At 44.0% G+C, this 19,731-nt stretch overlaps 1 long non-coding RNA gene across 1 annotated transcript in view; it reads right to left on the reverse strand.

Moving 5' to 3' along the window:
* Nucleotides 1–14,948, reverse strand: part of LOC122705727 — a 29,390-nt gene extending 14,442 nt beyond the window's left edge. Inside the window, exons 1-2 of the long non-coding RNA XR_006344170.1 lie at nt 14,084–14,948; nt 13,819–13,935 (exon numbers count right to left, since the gene is read on the reverse strand). This is a non-coding gene — a long non-coding RNA (uncharacterized LOC122705727). The remainder of the gene's footprint in view (nt 1–13,818; nt 13,936–14,083) is intronic.
* Between the last annotated feature and the right edge of the window lie 4,783 nt (nt 14,949–19,731).

A 19,731-nucleotide genomic window follows, 5' to 3' on the forward strand; every position in this document is an offset into this window, starting at 1 on the left:
TGTGAGTTTTGTTGGAGGTACTTTAGGCAGGAAAATAGTGACACCAGCCCACATCCCTTGAGTGCTGACTATGTACAAAGTTCTGTGTCAAGCCTTTCACCTGAATTCTTTTTCATGCTAATATCCATCCTACAAACTAGGGATGACTATTATTCCCACATGACAGATCAGAAAACTAAGATTCAGAGAGGTTAAGAGGTAGGTCATAGGCAGTCTGCCTTCATACCCAATGTATTTAAGCACTATGCCATTCTTCTGGCTGTAAGAGACAGAAAAATAGAGAAAAATACTAAGTAGGGGGAACCACTTTTCCATATTTCAGACACCGGGATCAAGCACAAAATCTTTTTGATATATTTCCTAACAACATAGAGACTAGATTGCTTATACAAATGTGTATCCTACATCTATGTTTTTTCAGTTAATGTGCTCTAAGCAGTTGCTCATGTTATGTGAAGCTTCTTATAAGCATTGGCTGCCTTTTATTCCATTATCTGGATGTGTTGTAATTCACTAAGTCCTTCTCCTAACACAGCCAAATTGAGATGCTTTCCATTTAGGAACTTTTGTATATAAAGCTGCAATTAGCATCTTGGTGCATAAAATTTTTCCACATTTTAGTTCAGGGTAGAATCCTCCAAGTGGTAAATGACACCGCAACAGAAAGGATGAGTCCACTTAACAGTCACCACCACTGGACTCACAGCGCTTTAGCCCAAGATGTCATCACGAGACTCTGAAGACTAGAGAAGGGAGATATATCTCTTGAGAAAGAATGGCCCCTCCCTTGAACATTCTTGTGGGTTCATGTACTCAAAAGTGACACGAGGGGCTAGGTACCTTTAGAAGGCCAGATTTTTATTGTCATCTGGAATGTGGTGCTTCTTCCAAAAGCTATAAAACTCAAGCCTGATCTTTAGTAAACTTCCCTAATGTTTGTGTTTCATAAGCTGTCTCACAGCCACAGCCTCAGACCTTTTTATACGTTCCTAAATAAACACCAGGGCCTGCACGCTGCCTCCTGGTGTGAGCAGACCCCTGCTGTCTGCAAGCCTCCTCGTTCTCCTTGGTACCCATCGTATTTCCCATTTTTCTCATGAGTCTCTAAACCCAGAGGCACAAAAATATGCTTTGTTTTTTAGGTCAAATAACTGAGACATTTTAAAATTTTCAGTGTGGTGGTTAAATAACCCAGGAAAACCAGGTGTGTGTTTTTTTTTTTTAATCCCTTCTGCTGTATATATGTTTTGAATTGCAGATATTGAAATGGAAAGGCTCCTTAGACACCTAATAACAAAAATAACTAATGTTTGGTGAACGTTGACTGTGTGCCAGCACTGGGCTAAGTGTTTTGCAGATTGTTTCCTTTAACTTCAGCACAACCCAGTAGACAGACATTACCACCTTTTGTAGTTGGGAAAATGAAGGAACAGACAGATAGCTTTTCAAGGTCACAGAGCTATTCAGTAAAGTTGTTCAAGCCCAGAAGAGATCGTAGAGACCATTGAGATCTTTTATTTTATTTTTTATTGATGTATATAGTTGATTTACAATGTTGTGTTAGTTTCTGGTGTATAGCAGTAATTCTGTTTTACATGTATCTATATATATGTAAATTATATGGGTGTATACATATGTATATACACGTGTATATATTTATATATATATATATGGTTTTCTATCATGGCCTACTACAGAATAACAAATATAGTTCCTGTGCTATATAGTATTAATAGGACCTTATTATTTATCTATTTTGTATATAGTATTTTGTATCTGCTATTCCCAAACTCCTAATTTATCCCTCCCCCATTTTCCCCTTCGGTAACCATGCATTTTTCTATGTCTGTGAGTCTGTTTGTGTTTTGTAAATAAATTCACTTGTATCATTTTTTAGATTCCACATACAAGTGATACCATATGGGATTTGTCTTCATCTGACTTGTTTTATTTAGTATGACAATCTCTATGTCCATCCATGTTGCTGCAAATGGCATTATTTCATTCTTTTTTATGATTGAGTAATATTTCATTGTGTGTGTATGTGTAGATATATATATTATATATATGTACCACATCTTCTTTATCCATTCATCTGTTGACAGACATTTAAGTTGCTTCCATACCTTGGCTATTGTAAATAGTGTGGCAATAAGCATTAGGGTGCATGGATCTTTTCAAATTAGAGTTTTCTCTGGATATATGCCCAAGAGTGGGATTGGTGGGTCATATGGCAACTCCATTTTTAGTTTTTTGAGGAACCTCCATACTGTTTTCCATAGCGGCCACTCCAATTTACATTCTCACCAGCAGTGTGGGAAGGTTCCCTTTTCTCCACATCCTCTCCAGCATTTATTATTTGCAGACTTTTTAATGATGGCCATTCTGACTGGTGTGAAGTGGTACCCCTTGTAGTTTTGATTGACATTTTTCTAATAACTAGTGGTGTTGATCATCTTTTCATATGTCTCTTGGCTATCTGTATGTCTTCTTTAGAAAAGAGAGATCGTTGAGATCCTTAACTCAGCTCTAGGACTTCAGGGAACACTGTGAGGTCAAGGGCTGCCCAAGAAGGTAAACCCAGAGTGAAAGGCTCCTATCGAGCCCACTTTGTTCCCACTGACTTGCAGTAGCAGAATAATGGCCCCACAATGATGTCAATGTTCTAAGCCTCAGAATCTGTGAATATGTTGCCTTGCATGGCAAAAGGGTGTGATGAAGTTTATGGGTATGATGAAGTTTACAGGTGAGATGAAGTTAAGGACCCTGAGATGGGGCGATTACCCAGGATTATCCACTGGGCCCAATCTAATCACCCAGGACCTTAAAAGTGAAAAATCTTTCCCAGCTGTGGTCAGAGGGCACTGTGGTTATGGGAGGATGGTCAGAGAGAGGCCACGGTGCTAGCTTTGAAGACAGAGAAGGGCCGTGAGCCAAGAACTGTTCACCTCTCCAGGCTTTCCATGGCTATAGCCCTGCTAACACCTTGATTTTCACCTAGTGAGACCCCTCTGACTTCTAACCCACAGACCTGTAAAATACTCAATTCACTTGGTTTTAAGCCACTTAGAGGTGACTTCTTATGACAACACCAAAACCTTCATGTGCCCCTGCTTCAGCCAGAGCCTCTCCAGTATTACATTTTTGAGATCAGACTTTAGTGTAATATTTCTTTGGGGAAATAAAACAAAAGAGACATTTCCTGATTTTTATTTTTAAAAGTTGAAAACAAATTCTTTTCCCCACTCCCCCACCTCTCTATCTCTCCCTCTCTTCAAGAAGAGAAATGTGGGTGCCCAAAGGGAGGATGTGCTTTGTCCGGGGCCACAGGATGGCAGGGCAGCTGGCCCAGGGCTCGCTCTACTACAGCACTAGTGAGCGCTCAGTCATCTCCTCGTCTGGACCAGGGCCGCACCTGTGGGCTCTGCCAGCTGATGTGGCACAAAACGTTTCATTTAAAAAAAGCTGCTGTCACTCAGCCGTTCAGACAGGATGAATCAGGCACTGTACCCAGCATCGGCAATGAAGGGGTGAATGCAACCCAGTCCCACGGCTGGGAAACCCAGAGTTCCACTACCGAGAGATATGCAGAGTGTGAAAGGACGCAGAGCAAGGCTACCGAGCCCAGTGTGGGAGCTGGCAAAGGCTTCCCGGTGGAAGTGACACCTAAGCTAAAGCTGGAAGGGTGAGAAGAGGTTGAGCAGACCCAGGGAAAGAAGAGTGTTCTATGCAGAAGGGTAGGGGTGCATAGGTGTCAAGAGGAGAGAGGGGCAGCTTCCTGAGTTGAGTGTGTATGAAATGCAGGAGTCAAAGAGAAGCCAAGTGGGGAAACGTGAGACTGAAGAAGTAAATACCTTGAAGTAAGCACAAAAGGCCTTGTGAGCTTAGTTAAATGATCACCTGGGTTTACCTTCAATGAAAGCCCATGCCTTGGTGACAATAGGACGCCATGGAAGATCTCCCAGCACTGATGCAGAAAGACATGACACATAGAACTGGGACCGTTGACTCTGAATTCAGTGTGGTGATGGGTATGATGAAGGCGTGTGCAGAGTGCAACAGGAGCAAGGAGGAAGATCTGGGGCTCTGCCTGGGGAGGCTGGGAAGGTTCACAGAGGATGAGTATAGCAAAGGGCATGTTAAGTGATTTTGTTTTTCTCTGCAGTCTTCTGTGAGCACCCGCTAAGTCACTCGGACACATCACATCCCTGTAGATCTTCTTGCCTTGAAAATTCTACTTAGTCACACCTCTATCCCTGTGTTTTTAAATGGTATATTAATGATGTGTCTTCATAGTATAATGTTTAAGTAGCTTTCTAAGGGTATATGGTAGAAACCATTCCCTGCCTTCAATAAATTTCTTCGTTGACAACAGACAAGACAGCGAAGTGTCCAGGCTTGTGGGGCTGAATCATAAAGTCTAAGTCATTCATGGCTGTTCATTAACAGTTTCATTTTGCCAGTCTCCCTTGCAGCTAAGCGTAGACGGACACATGACCCAATTCTGATTAATAATGTTCTGATCAATTATATATAAGTATATGTCAGCTGGGAGGGCTTCTGTGATACTTTTGTTCCTTCATTGATAAAATGACATAGTCATTCCAGGGAAAGGATCCTTTGCCTCTCTACACCCTTACCTCCTACCAGTTTTCTATCTTTGAATACTGTTGTGATATCTGGGAATATGATAGCCATCTTGCAGCCATGGGGAAACAAGAAGAATCAATGATCAATGACCCACATATGTATGTGGGAAATGGAAATATGTATGGAGAATGGAAATGTTCCTGGCATCTAAAGGACATTGTTGTCCTGAAGTTCTCACTTTAAAGTACTTACTTCCAGTCTTCATATTACATAAGATAGTTAACCATCTTCATGGAGTAGGCACTATCAGTCAGATTTTTTGTTACTTGTAACCAAATATATCCTAAATTATATAATTGTTTCCAAAAAGAGGATCATGTTTCTTCTCATTGGAATTATGAGACTCTAAGGCTATTAACAGAGAACAAAGTGGTAGTCTATGGCCAACTAGCCACACGAAGAAGCAAGATAACCACTCCAATTCTGGAATGGGAAAACTTCCTTCTCCATTCCTTCCTTCCCAGTGATGACTCTTCCTTGGCTGGGAGGAGATGTCTGCTTTTCTGATTTCATGGCTTTCAAGAGCACCCATTGCTTCATTGCCCTTTGGCTTTGGCCAGGTTCATGGTGGTCCCTCTGAGGGCCTGGCTGGTTAGGAAAGTTTGACTTGTCAAAAATCAGAATCAGGTTTTTTTTTTTGGCCACTGCAAAGGTAAGCTGTCACCAGTCCTATCAACAGTCACAGCAGAAAGAGAACTATTTATTCATCTGCGACCTTCATGAGTCACAGTCTAAACATTCTATGAACCCTCCTCTGGCAAGTCATACCCTGCCCTGATCTCTGGAGAGAGTGCTTCCCACCCAGCACCACTTCAACACAACAGACTCTCGGCTTTTGGCTGTCTAATCTTGGCACTGCACAAGTGGTCATGTTATTAATGACTCTGAGTCATCATATAGGGCATTCCATCTGGGATGTATGTACTATTTAATGAGTAGGAGGAGGATGGAGGTCTACTCTGTCCCAGGCAAAATGTGAGGTTTCTCATGGCTTTGCTGCTGCCTTACTGTATCCCCTTTAAAATACAATCCTAAATATTTGCATGTCTATAAATTGGTTCAATTTTTTTAAGAGAGCGATCTGAAGCAAGTCTCCCTCTCTCCCCCTCCCTGTCTTCTAGAGTCCCTTTCCCATGTCCCTTCCCTGGAGACAATCACTGTAAATCATTTTTAGACATCCTACCAGAGATATTTTCCTCCTCTCCTTTGTCTTATTCCTCCCTCCTCCCTCCGTATATATACACATACACACACACACATATATATACACACACACATATAAATGTATATGCACACTTTTTTTTTTATGCTGGTGAAAGTCAGCTTTATACACTGTTCTCTGTCTTGCTATGTTCCCTTATATTCACTTATCAATTCTTTCTGGAGATCCTTCCACACCACTTCATACAGGACCTACTCATTCTGTGAATGTCTGCACATCACTCCACTATAGACTGTAATATATTCAGCCAGATTCCTATCTGACAGACTTTAGATTTTTTTTCCTAGTCTTTGTTAATGCTTCAACCAATGTCTTTTCACAACTGTCTTACTGTGAGAACATTTCTGAGGGATTAATTCTTGGACATAAAGTTTCTGAATCAGAGTATATGCATTTAAAATATTGGTTGATAATGACACATTTTTATCCAACTATGGAGCTAATTTATACCTTATCAAGAATGTATGAGACCTTGAAATTATTATGTTAAGTAAAAGAAACAGGAAACCAAAAGGCCACATGTTCTATAATTCCATTTATAATGAAAGGGCCAGAATAGGTAAATCCTTAGAGATAGAAAGTAGATTGCTGGCTGCCAGGGGCTGGGAGGAGAGAACAGTAAGGAGTGACTAATAGGTACAAGTCTTCTTTTGGGACTGATGAAAATGTTCTGAACTTACATAGTGTTGATAGTTGTGCAATCTACTAAAATCCACTGAATTGTATCCTATGTAATGAATTGCATATAAATTATCTCAATTAGGCTGTTATTTTTAGAAAAGAATATTCTGGAAATAATGCATATTTTTAAACATTGTAATAAAGAAAATATTCATGCCTTTAAAAAATACAATCCTGTCCTTGTATGACAAAGGTTCAAGCCTCTCCACTTCTTGGTGACCCCCCTCTTTTAAACATCCTCTTGTTTGTCAATGTCAATTAGGAGTCAAAAAATTTAACCATACCCAGGTTAAATTATAGGTCTGCCCAGCCCTAATGGTGAGCAAGATGGAAGGGAGAAACCTAGACCATTTTTTAATTTTAGACATGAGTCTTTAGAATTTTTCAAATTATTTCAAATTTCTGCTCAATCTCCATTTATACAGTGAGTATAAATATCCCGTTTGAAGTAAGAAAATGTTCAAGCCTTGATGACAAAATTCATGGAAATTTCATTCATCAATGCCTCACAAGTGTCGGCATAGTTTAGTAGTTACTTCTATCAGGAAGTCTTCCCTGATCTCATTAGGTAGTGCTCCATTTATGAGTTCCTGTAGCACCTGCTGCTTCCCTGATGAGAGTGCTTATCATATCAGTAATTGCCTAATGTCAACCACCCTTACAGAATTTGCAAGGTCTGTGAAAGCAGGGTCTATGTCATATCACTACCATCTAGAACATTCCCTGACACATAATAAGCACCTCAAGTCATACAAATTGAGTGAAAGAGGTAGAGGGAAGCAACCACCTTCTACAGCCAGGCAGATACCAAAACTAGCCCTCAGGACCTAAACTTACAAGAGAGGATGGGGAACCAGACTGACCACAAGGCTGTTTCTAACATCCTATCCAGCTGTGTCCATGACAATATCAACACCTTGAGGAAAAAGTAAAAGTGTAAGCCAAGTCTTACACCTTTTTGTTCAATAAAAAGGGAGTCTACAGACTTGGAGAATGGATTTATGGTTGCCAGGGAGGAAAGACGTGGGGAAGGGACAGTTAAGAAGTTTGAGATAGACATGTACACACTGCTATATTTAAAATGGATACCCCTCAGGGTCCTACTGTAGCCCAGGGAACTCTGCTCATGTCCATGCAGCTTGGATGGGAGGGGAGTCTGGGGGAGAATGAACACAGGTATATGTATGGCTGAGTCCCTTTGCTGTTCATCTGAAACTAGCACAACACTGTTAATCAGCTATCATGTTCATGCTAATGCTGAGTTGCTCAGTCGTGTCCAACTCTTTGCGACCCCATGGCCTATAGCCCACCAGGCTCCTCTGTCCATTTCCCAGTCAAGAATACTGGAGTGGGTTGCCATGTCCTTCTCCAGGGGATCTTCCTGACCCGGGGATCAAACCCAGGTCTCCTGCATTGCAGGATTGTGGATTCTTTACCATCTGGACCACCAGCCCCATTAATCAGCTATTCTCCAATATTAAATTAAAAGTTTTTTAAAAGGGAAATCTAATCTTTTTTCCAATCTCTTAGTAGCCTTGAGAATATTGCCTGAGGTGTATGTTTGCATAACAACCCAAAAGACCTTGAGTAAAGTGTTGCAAGGACATTGGGCCAGGCAGACTTCCCCCAGAGCCCTGGGATGAATGCAGCAAGACACAGGAAAACAGGCATAAATGGGGAAGACTTACCAATAGGCAAGGGCATCATTCATTGGAAGGAGAACATGTCTCAAGGTTCTGTCCTGAAATGTCATTAATTGCCGGCGGGCTGGCCATGCTTGTGAGGGGCCCTATACTGTGCTACTCAAGGGTCCTTTAGCCTAAGCTCAGGAAACTTGTACCCCCTTGAAATCCTACCACTAGTAGGAGAAGCTGTCTTCAGATTAGGTGGCCAAAGTTGGCAGAGGGAGAGAAGGCACATCAGCTCTTTGTTAAGAACCTACAAGTGGGAGAAATGGCAAGAGCCAGCAGATTTTCTGGTTACTAATTAAACCACAAGGGCCTTCTAGGACCTGGCCAGGGGAAAGAAGGCATGTGAATGGAGAAAGAACAGGAGCCCAGAAAACATGCCAAGAGAGGAAGTCGAGGAGTTGGAAATCATTGCTTCGGCCCTCATGTTTTCTAAATATTTGACCAACGCTTAGTCATCCCATATTCCTGAACTCCAGCAGTTCTCTCTCTATAAGATGGAGAAAATAGGTTCTAATGTTGCAGGCTTGCTCTGGATATTAAAAGAGATTGCATGTTCACAGCCCCTGTACCGCTGTACTGTGTAGTCACTAAGTCGTGTCCAACACTTCATGACCCCACGGACTATAGCCCACCAGGCTCCTCTGCTCATAGCATTTTCCAGGCAAGAACACTGGAGTGGGTTGCAATTTCCTTCTCCAGGGAATCTTCCCATCCCAGGGATTGAACCTGCGTCTCTTGCTTGGCAGGTAGGTTCTTTACCATTGAGCCACCCAGGAAGCGCTCACAGCCCCTGACCCACAGCAAATGTTCCATACATACAGATATTATCATCACCAAGTAGGCAGGGGCAGAAGCAAAGTCAGTTTTCCTTCCTGTTTCAATGTGGCCCCCCACCTAAAATGTCTGCCCCTGGACTGGTTTAGCAAGAGAATTTCAGGTTTTATCTGGTTCTCTTCCAATGCTGAGTATACCATCTGAGCCCTGTCTTCGCCCTCTGTCTTTGGGCTAACACAGCCATGCACCTCTTCCCAGGTGGCCCCAGTGATGAAGACTCTACCTGCAAGGCAGGAGACACAGGAGACATCAGTTCGATCTCTGGGTCAGGAAGTTTCCCTGGAGGAGGACATGGCAACCCACTCCAGTATTCTTGCCTGGAGAATCCCACGGACAGAGAAGCCTGGGGAGTTAGAGTCTGTCCTTGGAGTCACAAAGAGTGGGACACAACTGGGGCAACTAAGCATGCACACACACATGTCTACCTGGGCTTATCTAGAACCTTCCCCACTAGGATCTTAAGCTCCTCCAGATCCAATCCAGCTTTAAAAATTTTGTGTATACTCCCTGTCCCTCCTGACCTCACTGGACCCTGCATCTGGACTCTCTGGCAAATGACTCCAAGAAGCCATCCTGGAGGCTGGCTTGGGTTTATCTGCTGGTGAGCTTGGCTTCCTGCTTCCTTAATAAGAAGCCTTAGCCAGTTCCTCGGGTCTCACAGAAAAGGCCACAGCCAATCATCCAGTTGGCTTCACGGTTGAACAACCAAGTCCCTAGATCAGGACACATGGCATGGAAATGATGCCCAGTAAAAGTGTATGGAACCCAATGGTCTCATATTTCATATCCATTTCCAGCTCATCACTGAAATGGGGCTGAGACTCTACCCCTAACAAGGCTAAAACCTCATGGGAAATGGCCATTTGCCTCAGACCAAAGGACCAGGAAATTGCTCTTTGATAGACAAATGCAGCTTGTCTGAAGAACCCAGAGAATAAACATATCCCAAGCCACTTTTAAGGTGTGATTAAATAAATTCATCTTCTTGCTGCTATGAGAAAAAGGGGGGAGAAACTCACTGAGTACCTCTTATGTAATTTCTTATGTAATTCATAAAACACCCTATAATCTTGACAGTCCAATTTTTTAATTGAAGTATACAGTTGATTTACAATGTTTAAGGTGTACAACAAAGTGATTCAGTTAGAAATATATATTCTTTCTCAGATTCTTTTCTATTACAAGTTATTACAAGATATTAATATAGTTCCTTGTGCTGTACAGTGCATCTTTATCATTTATTTTCTATATAGTAGTGTGTATCTATTAATCCCAAGTTTCCAATGTATCCCTCCCCACCTTCCCCTCTGGTAACCCTAAGTCTGTTTTCTGTGTTCCATGAGTCTATTTCTGTTTTGTAAATAAGTTCATTTGTATCCTTTTTTAAGATTCTACATATAAGTGATATCACACGACATTTGTCTTTCTCTGTCTGACTGACTTCATTTAGTATGATAATCTCTAGGTCCATTTTTCAGGTGAGCTATGAAGCTCAGATCAGATTAGTAATTCACCCTAACAGTTACACAAGTAGCCAACCCTGGACCTAAGTCCATACCTGTCTCCCAGCTCAGGGTCTCAGCATTCTAATTCCCCAATAGTAGCCATAAAAATAAAAAGTTCACCTTCCAAAAGGGGCAGTTACCATAGAGACATAATATCTCTTCAGCCACCACTCCCCACTTCTCTTTCCCACTGAAGACTCTGTTGAGATCCTGGCTAGCCAAGAAGCAACTGGGCTCTCTTCCTCTTAAAGCCCTTCCCAAGCCATGTGCCCCCCACCCCAACTTTGAGAGATAGTATAGTGTAGCACAGTTATTAAAACCAATTACAGAGCCAGGCAATCTGTGTTCAAATCCTGGCTCCACCACTTAGCAGCAGTGTGACTTTGGGAAGGTAAGGTGTTTAATTTTTGTACCTCAGTGTCCTCATCTGTAAAATGGGGGCGATAACAGTAAAACCTATCTCATAGGTTGCTGAGAAGATCAACAAAGTTCATAGAAGTACTGACACATAGTAAGGACTCCATGAATTCTAGAGACCGTTACTACAGGTTAATTTTACAATACTTTAATGAGGTTTTTTTTTTCATTGAACAAATGAAGGAACAGAGGCAGAGAACTATTACTTTGTGCCCACAGTCACACACAGCTAATCAGAGGCAAGGCTAGGATTAGAAAGAAAGGTTCCCCCCATGACTCATTCAGGGCTCTCTCTCCTCCTACTCACTGAACCAAAAGGCAGAAGAAGCAGTTAAGCTATTGATTCAAAGCACCATCTCCTCTCCCCACAGTTCACCCTGTCACATGAACCACGGTGAAGTCACCACAAACATCCATTTATTTATAAACCGACAACATTAACCTCTTCACTTAAAAGCCTCTTGGAAACTTGCTGGTTAAAAGCATTTCAGATTCTGTCAGAGAAACAAGCTCACACTGACATCTTGTCTCCATATGCCTTTGAAAACTTGTCCAGAACCCCCTAAGCCTTCACCGAGGGACGTTCCCCTGCGCTCCACTCTTCTAAGGTTTCCACTGTTGGGTGTGGGTGTTCTCTGAAAGCTTTCTCTTCTGACAAATCTCCGTGCTTTGAGTCATGGCAAAAGCGGAGGTAAATGAAGGGCTGCCAAAGGTTTTGACATTTACATAAGCTCTTAATCAGCCCTCCAGTTCATTACAGTGGGATGGATCAATTACACTGCTGTCCAGACAGAGAAACAGGGGTCTCGGGTCTGCTATTTTGACTTAAAGAACATAAAGGGGCAGCTTCTCCCTGTCTAAGAATTGAATCTTGTGCTGTATTCTTGATATTCATTCATTTGATGAATATTTATCGGCTTCTTGACCTGGGGATTATACTAAGTGCCACAGATACAATAATAAGTAAAATAGATATGATCTCTGACTTCACGGTGCTTATAGCTAAATGGGAAAACAGACACTAACCAAAATAAAGGGTACTAGAGAGCGTATAGCAGGGGGACATAAACTTGACCACGCCTGTGGTCGGGGAAGACTTCTGCTGGTAAATGATGTTTCACCTGTGATCCAAAGGTTTGGAAGTGGAGCCTTCCAGTATAGATGTAAATTAGGATAGCTAAAGTAGAAAGCAAGCAGGAAAGGTGAAGACAGGAGATGAAGTCAGTGAAAAGGCACTCTTTATTGTAGGAACCGCTGAGAGGTTGTAGCCACAGTATCCAAGGGCACCATCCTCTTGATTATTATAAGATATTTGCACTTATATTAATATTGGGGTTATTTCTCTCTCATCTTATACCAGCTGCCATCATAACTACCATTTTTCTAACACTGTGTTTGCAATGCTATTTATTTAATATAAATTATCTCAGTTGATTCTCACCCTAACCATATAAGAAATATACTGTCATTATACCCATTTTACAGAGGAGAAAAGTGAGGCTCAGGAAGGACAGATAATTTGCCCAAGATCACACAGATGAGATGAGACTGGAATCCATGTGTCTCTGATTCCAGGTCCAAGTTCTTACCAACTCAGTACTGCAGATTTCCCAAGGGCAGGAGCTGGGTCTTTCTGATTCTACTTGGTTTGCTAGAGTGTGTGTGTGGGCTAAGTGGCTTCAGTTGTGTCTGACTCTTTGCAACACTGTGGACTATAGCCCACCAGCTCCTCTGTCCATGGGATTCTCCAAGCTCTGGGCTGGTGCACTGGGATGACCCAGAGGGATGGGATGGGGAGGGAGGTGGGAGGGGGGTTCAGGATGGGGAACACATGTACACCCGTGGCAGATTCATGTCAATGTATGGCAAAACCACTACAATGTTGTAAGGTAATTAGCCTACAATTAAAATAAATAAATTTATATTAAAAAAAAGAATACTGGAGTGGGTAGCCATTGCTTTCTCCAGAGGATCTTCCCCACCCAGGGTTTGAACCCACATCTCCTGTGTCTCCTGCATTGGCAGGTAGATTCTTTACCACTAGTGTTACCTGGGAAGCCCAGTTTGCTAGAGCCTGGCCCACGATTGGAGCTCATTTCTCCAAGCTTCCTGTTGCTATCCCCACCTCTCCCTAGCTGTGACTTCCCTAGGGCTTACTGCACACCAGTCACAGCCCTGAAGCCCTTCTCATGTGTTAACTCATCATAATCTTGATCACAACCTAGGAAGTACAGACTGGTTTCTTCATTCTCTCCATTTGACAGACAAGAAAAGTTCCTTACAGAAAGGTTGACAGCTTGGCCAAGCACACACAGTAAGAAGTGGCCAAGCAAGGACTCTAACCCAGGTGGGCTGGAGTCATGACCGCTGAAGGTGATCATTCCTTTCACAAACTGGGCACAGGGACCTACTTCATGTTTCTTGGAAAACATGCATTCCTATCCCATCCAGCTTCACAAATGCCAGTATCTCTTCCTGGGAGAACTTCCCCCACTGCACGGCCTGATTTATCTTCCCCCAGGCTTCCTCCAGTTCCTTTTCTCAGACTCTTGACTGGGTTCCGCTGCCCTCCTGCATGCCCCTCATCACCCTACACTTCCCCTTCTAGCACTCATCACATAAACTGGGTATTTCAACTCCTGGCTCACTTATCTGCCACCCACACTGGGCAGAGCCCAAGCCACCCAGGCATCGCCACGTCCACAACTCCTGGCACTGGGGCAGGGCTGTGTCATTTGTATGAAATGAGTAGATAAGTCGATTAAGTGAGTGAATACTGAGTCATCCGTTTTTGTTCCCCATTGTGTTTTGTACATACCAGGCCTCCTTCAGTGTTGCTGAATGATTAAATGAGTGCATCATCTGATTCCAGAAATTATTTCTTCCTTTTGGCTGTTTTTTGTTTTTTCCTTTTCCCTTTCCCTGTTTACAAAGCCTAAAGAAAAATGATAGATGTACAAAGATCAAGGATGAGGCAGTTGGTTTACAGGAAAGGTAAGGAAAAGTGAGACTCTAGGATTTTTCCCTCCAGTTTCAATGTGGAAAGGGGAAAAAAAAAAAAAAAACCCAATCTGAGGTCTGACCTGCACTGTGCAGGCTCGTGGTCGGTCCGAGCCCTGCTCTTCGGGTCTGCCTGGCCCTCCTGACCCTCGCAGCCCTCCTGGAGCCCGAAGCCTCAGTCCCCGAGGCTCCCAGGAGGGCGGGAGCTGGCCTGCGCGGTGATTGTTCCTGCGCCCCAGGACGGCGGCGGCTGTTCTGGGCACTTCAGGAAGTACTTGCTCCAAAAGGCCCTTCCAGCTATTGTTACAAGGGCCAAGCCCGCTGAGCTGGCACTGGGACAGGCTGCCCCCTCCAGGCCAAGGGTCTGTCCAGGTCCCTGGGAGCCGGAAGGTGAAAGACGGGGTCGGCCAGCGAGGGATACTCGAACCAGGAAGGAGGCTTGGGCTCAAGCTTCCCCTTTTGTTAAGCCATCAGCGCCAGGAGCTGGCTGCCTCTTCGAGCATTTCTGTCTCCTCTGGCCACGCACGTGTTGATTAAGGATAAGCCAGATGCTGCCGCTGATATGCGGCTGGGCCAGCGAGGTCTATCCAAAGCCATGGAAGGAAGGTGGGCTTCGGCATCGAGACTCCAGGCTTGTAGGCTGGCTCCGTGCCTCCCCGTGCCCTTGGACGCTTCTCCTCTCCTCTTCCTCTTTGGTTAAAAAAAAAAAGAGCCTCTCAACCAGCTTGAGAGGTTAAGAGGATGCGCTGAGCTAAGATTGATGAACCTGTCAGGCACACAATGGCAGTGGGAAAATGCTAGTTTCCTTCCTCCTCCCAAGCAGCTGGACGAGGGGTGGGTCACGGTTGTGCAGGGTTCCTCCCTGTTGCAGGCTGCCGGCCCAGGCACTCAGCCCACCCCAGCCTGAATTCTCCTGACAGCTGCCCTGCTTCTCTGCTTGGCCTTGCTTGTGACTCCTGTTTGAACCAAGAAAAGCTTCTGCTCTGCTCCAGCCACAAAAAAAAAAATAGCAAGCATGATGCAATATGTGTCTCTCACAGCCACCACCATAGAGGCTTCGGATGTCCATTCCAAATGCATGCCAGATAAGTCCGTGCCCTCCTGTTCCCACGAATTCTGGGTATTCTCGTGCCACCACTCCACCTACAGCTGCTCGGCTACCCCCTTGTCTTGTGACCAAGACCACCAACTCAACCACCAAGGCACAAAATTAGCCTGGGGCAGGAAAAGCTTCCGAGTACCTAGACCGTGCACCTGACCTGTAGGAAAAATGGTAACAGCAATGTTTATTGTGTATTATGTGTCCAGCCGTGTTCTGAGCTCTTTATATTAACTCAGTAGTCTTCATCAGCACATTTTGAGGTGGGTACTCTTTATATCCCCATGTTACCAAAGGAGAAACTGAGTCTCAGGGCCAATGTCAGCATCACGGCAGCTTAAGACATTCTTTCCCTCCCCCCTTTTAACAACTAATTACACATCCATCCATGAACAAAAGTGACCCATGAGAGTTGTGGGACTCAGCACCACATGCAGGGGATTCAGGAGTACCCTAGCCCACATGTGCATCCAAAAATAGTTAGACAGACCTTGGGAAGGACTGTGGAAACTGAATCTCAGAGTTTAGTCACTGACCCAAAACCACAGAACTGATGATTTACAGGTAAAATCTGAACCCATGTCTGCAGCTGCCAAGTCTAGTGTTTTTCTTTTTTCCCCCATCATGCCTTTGACTCCCAAATCAAATAGGACTAGAAACCAGGACCCTTTCAGAGAGACTCTGCAAAATGGAATTTCCTCTCGCAAACCCGGCTTTTAAAACCCCAAACTAAGTATGATGAGCAAAACAGAGTGGTCTTCAAAAGGAGAGAAGAAGGCAGGCAGCGTGATGTGGTCAGCCCTCTCTGCCATGAGCTAGGAGTGTGGTCCTGGACCAGCCAATGGTGCTCTCTGGTCCTCAGACTCCTCACCTGTAAGAGGAGATAGAATTAACCTGGCTTCAGATGAGATCCCTCCCAGTGCTGGCATTCCAAGATCCCATGAGACAGCTGCCGTTTATGAAGCATTTCCTCAGTGCCGGGTACTGGGCTGACTATTTTTATGTAATCATAAAATAATCTAGCTGCTCACCAGGCTCTGCCATACTTCTTTCCCCAGTGTTGTCTCATGTCATCCTCAGAACAACTCTAAGAGACAAGTATTACTATTCCTTTCCCCTTTCAAGAAAGTGATTACAAATTCACCCAAGTTGTCCTGCCAGTGAGTGATGGGATCTGAACTCCTTGTCTGACTTTAAAACCCATGCTGCTCATTGCTGGACTACTTATAGTGCCCCCGCCCAACCTCAAGCAGGGACGGATGCCAGGAAAAGGCACTGTTGTTTTTCACTTATCCCAGACGCCTGTCCATCTGCAGTGGGCTTTTCTTTCCATCCCAATCATCAATCACAGTGGGACTTACACGGGGCAGGTCCTGACTGCCCGTGTGCAGCCACAGCAGCCTGCAGCCCATGGGCGCCTCCCTGCCAGCCCCTTGGCCACATCTGTGAAAGCCCTGTCCCTGAAAATAAACTGATCAGGCTAGGGGAGGGGGTCCCCCGTATTTATTTAGTCCCAGCCCTAAGGCTAAACTGGTGGCCTGGCAGCTCAGAGTGTTTTTCTCTGAGCTGAAAAGCCAACTCCAAGTGCTGGGGTGAGCAGGTTAGGAAACTTGAGAACCACACAGACATCAGGGAAAATTCCATGGGCAGTTGCCTGTGGTGAAAGGACTATATGGCCTAGAGTTCCTTCTCCCTGGGAAAGATTGTAAGCTGCCCCTCTAGTCTGTCATACAGAGTGAAATAAGAGAGAAACAAATATTTTGTATTAACACACACATATATATATGGAATCTAGAAAAATGATACTGATAAACCTATTTGCACATGAATAGAGATGCAGACATAAGAAAAGACTTGTGGACATAGCTGGGAAAGGAGAAGGTGGCGTGAGCTGAGAGGGTAGCGTTGACATATATACACCACCAGGTGTAAAATAGCTAGTGGGAAGTTGTTGTATAACACAGGGAGCCCTGCCCTGCGCTCTGTAACAACCTAGAGGGGTGGGGAGGGGGTGGGGGTGGCCAGGAGGCTCAAGAGGGAGGGGATATATATATTTATAGCTGACTCACGTTGTACAGCAGAAACCAGCACAACATCATAAAGCAATTATCCTCCAGTTAAAAATAAAGTTCCAAAAAAGAGAAGGGGAAAAAAACTCAAGGATCACTAGACACACACAAAATAACCTAAGTAAACCAAGAAACTCTAGGAAACAGCTAAGGGAGCTGGTGGCTGCTTGTGTCATGGTGGTACGTCATTTAGGAATTGCTGACCAGCCCTCTAGGGGCAGAGCTCACTGGCTGGTCACAAATCCCACTAATCCCATGGGCTGTGCTGCCCCAGCTGACTGCAGAGAGCAGCAGAGATGAGATTCTCTCAGGCAGAGCAAAGGTGTCTGGCAAGACTGCTCGGAAGAACTGCACATGGAACCATCCAGAAGTCGGCAGTTTGAACCAAGAAGCTTCCGGTAGGAATTCCTTTCTGGGAGGTCACTCACTACCCACGTATTTACCTTGGTTGGTTGTACCAACCAAGCTTAGATTGCCCAAAACAATTTCTAATTCATTCAGACCCTTCTTCACTCTGACAACTGAAATGTGAAACAAACAAACAAGCAGCTCTTTTTGGAACAAGATCACTTCCACACACAGTGTGGCCATAGGCAGAATTCCATTTCTTTCCCACAGAGGGCTGACCTTGATCCCATACTTTGTGTTTTGGGCTGCATTGGGCACCAAATGTTGGCCCCACTGGACTGCAACAGCACACCTAGACCTCATCTGTTATGTGTGGTCTCCAGTCACACTCCTGTCCTTTCATGCCTGGGTCACAGAGAGATGGCAGGCTTTGGGGGTCACAGGATCTATTTCAAATCCCAACTCACCCATTTTCGTTCTTTGAAATCCTGAACAAGTCACCTATGCTTCCCGAGCCTCAGTTTTCCCATCTACAAAATGGGGCTAGTACGTACGCTCTACCTTTAAAAGGTGGTGCAAGGCTCAGAAGAAATAATGTTGGTACAAAGCATCAGGAACATAGTAGGAACTCTGTAAATATAATTCTTTATCCCTTCTCATAACAGGCAATGGAGATATTGTTAACGAAAAGAAGGAAGGAAGATTGGAAGAAAGGAAGGAGGGAAGGGAGAAAAAAGAAAGAAAAGAAGCAAAAAACCTTGCAACCCAAACACCATTGACACCAAGATTTACTGTGATTCCACTTTCATTTTCTAATCTCATTGCCTAAGCCCTAAATCACCACACTTCGGATTCAGTGCAAAGAAAAAAAGTTTGCAGTCCTCTCCTCCCCCATGCCTATCAGGGTAGGTCTTATACCAAGAGAAGGCAAGAGGGTCTGGGGGACCAAGGATATCAAGTCCCTACAAAAGCTCTCAGCTGTCATGCCCCTGCTATTGCTCCCGATCTGATGTCTCCATGACTCGGGGCTGTGCAGTGATGGTCCCCTACCCACGGATGCCAGAGCAACTTTTACCAACGTCCCTCTTTGGATGATGACCATTCCACATTCTTCCAAAGAGGATCCCATCTATTTCCTCCCGAACCTAACTCCCACCCTACAAAGGCATTAACGCCATGAAGAATGACCTCTTTTAGCAAAAGTGAGGAAGAATTCCAGCTCAGAACTAAACCAGCCTGAGTTTGCACTCCGACTTTCTCACTTACTGTGTACCCTTGGTCAGGTTACCTTGGCCAAACAGAATCTTCTTGTCCCCACAATGACCTCACATTGTACATCACACCAGGCTTCCATGAGGACACACATCATTTACTTAAAATGTCTAGCATAGTACTTGGAACATAGTAAGTGCATAGTACACAATTGTTCTTGTGACCTGACCATTAAAATTTACAGACCATATGCATTTCCTAAAATTCCAGTTTTTGCAACTCCTACCCCAGTTTCCCCACCCCCACCGCCCCCGCCAAAAAAATTTAAAAAACAAGAAAGCACAAGGATAATAAAATTTAGAAAGGAAAGTTTTCTAAGGATTTTTTTTTTTTAAGTAAGACGTACAGGTTGGTCAGGTTCTGCTCTAGGCACTGTCTATAAATTCGCATTCAATCTTCACGGTGCCCTTTTAGTAAATACTTCCCCCACTGGAAGGGTAAGCAGAGGAATGGTTGGGAACAGACTGTCTGAATCTGAACTCTGACTTGGACACTTAATGTGACTTGGGGCAAGTGGTTTCACCTCTCTGGGCCAATTTCTTTGTCCCGTAAAATGAAAATTATAATACCCATAAGGTGTTCATGAGGATTGAATGAGTTAATATATGCAAAGCAGTAAGAAGAGTGTTATGCACCTAATAAACAGTACTTGGTATAAAAGTACTATCACCTTTTACAGAGACTGAAACAGATTCAAGGAGATTAGTGCATCCAAGCTCTCACTTTGGTTAAGTGGCAGGAGCAGAATTTAAATCCAAGTCAACCCGACTTCAGAGCATGTTTATCCTACCACTCTTTATCACATACCCAGTAAGAAAATATTTGAGACTTTTTCTAAGCAGAAAAGACAGGGCCAACAAAAGTGGAGTCTGGGTATTAGGGAGAGTGATGGTATTTCTGGCAGAAGTAAGAAGGACAGAAAAGGGGAACGGATTTGGGGAGA

This window comes from Cervus elaphus, chromosome 1 (genome assembly GCF_910594005.1).
Source record: "Cervus elaphus chromosome 1, mCerEla1.1, whole genome shotgun sequence".
NCBI lineage: Eukaryota > Metazoa > Chordata > Mammalia > Artiodactyla > Cervidae > Cervus > Cervus elaphus.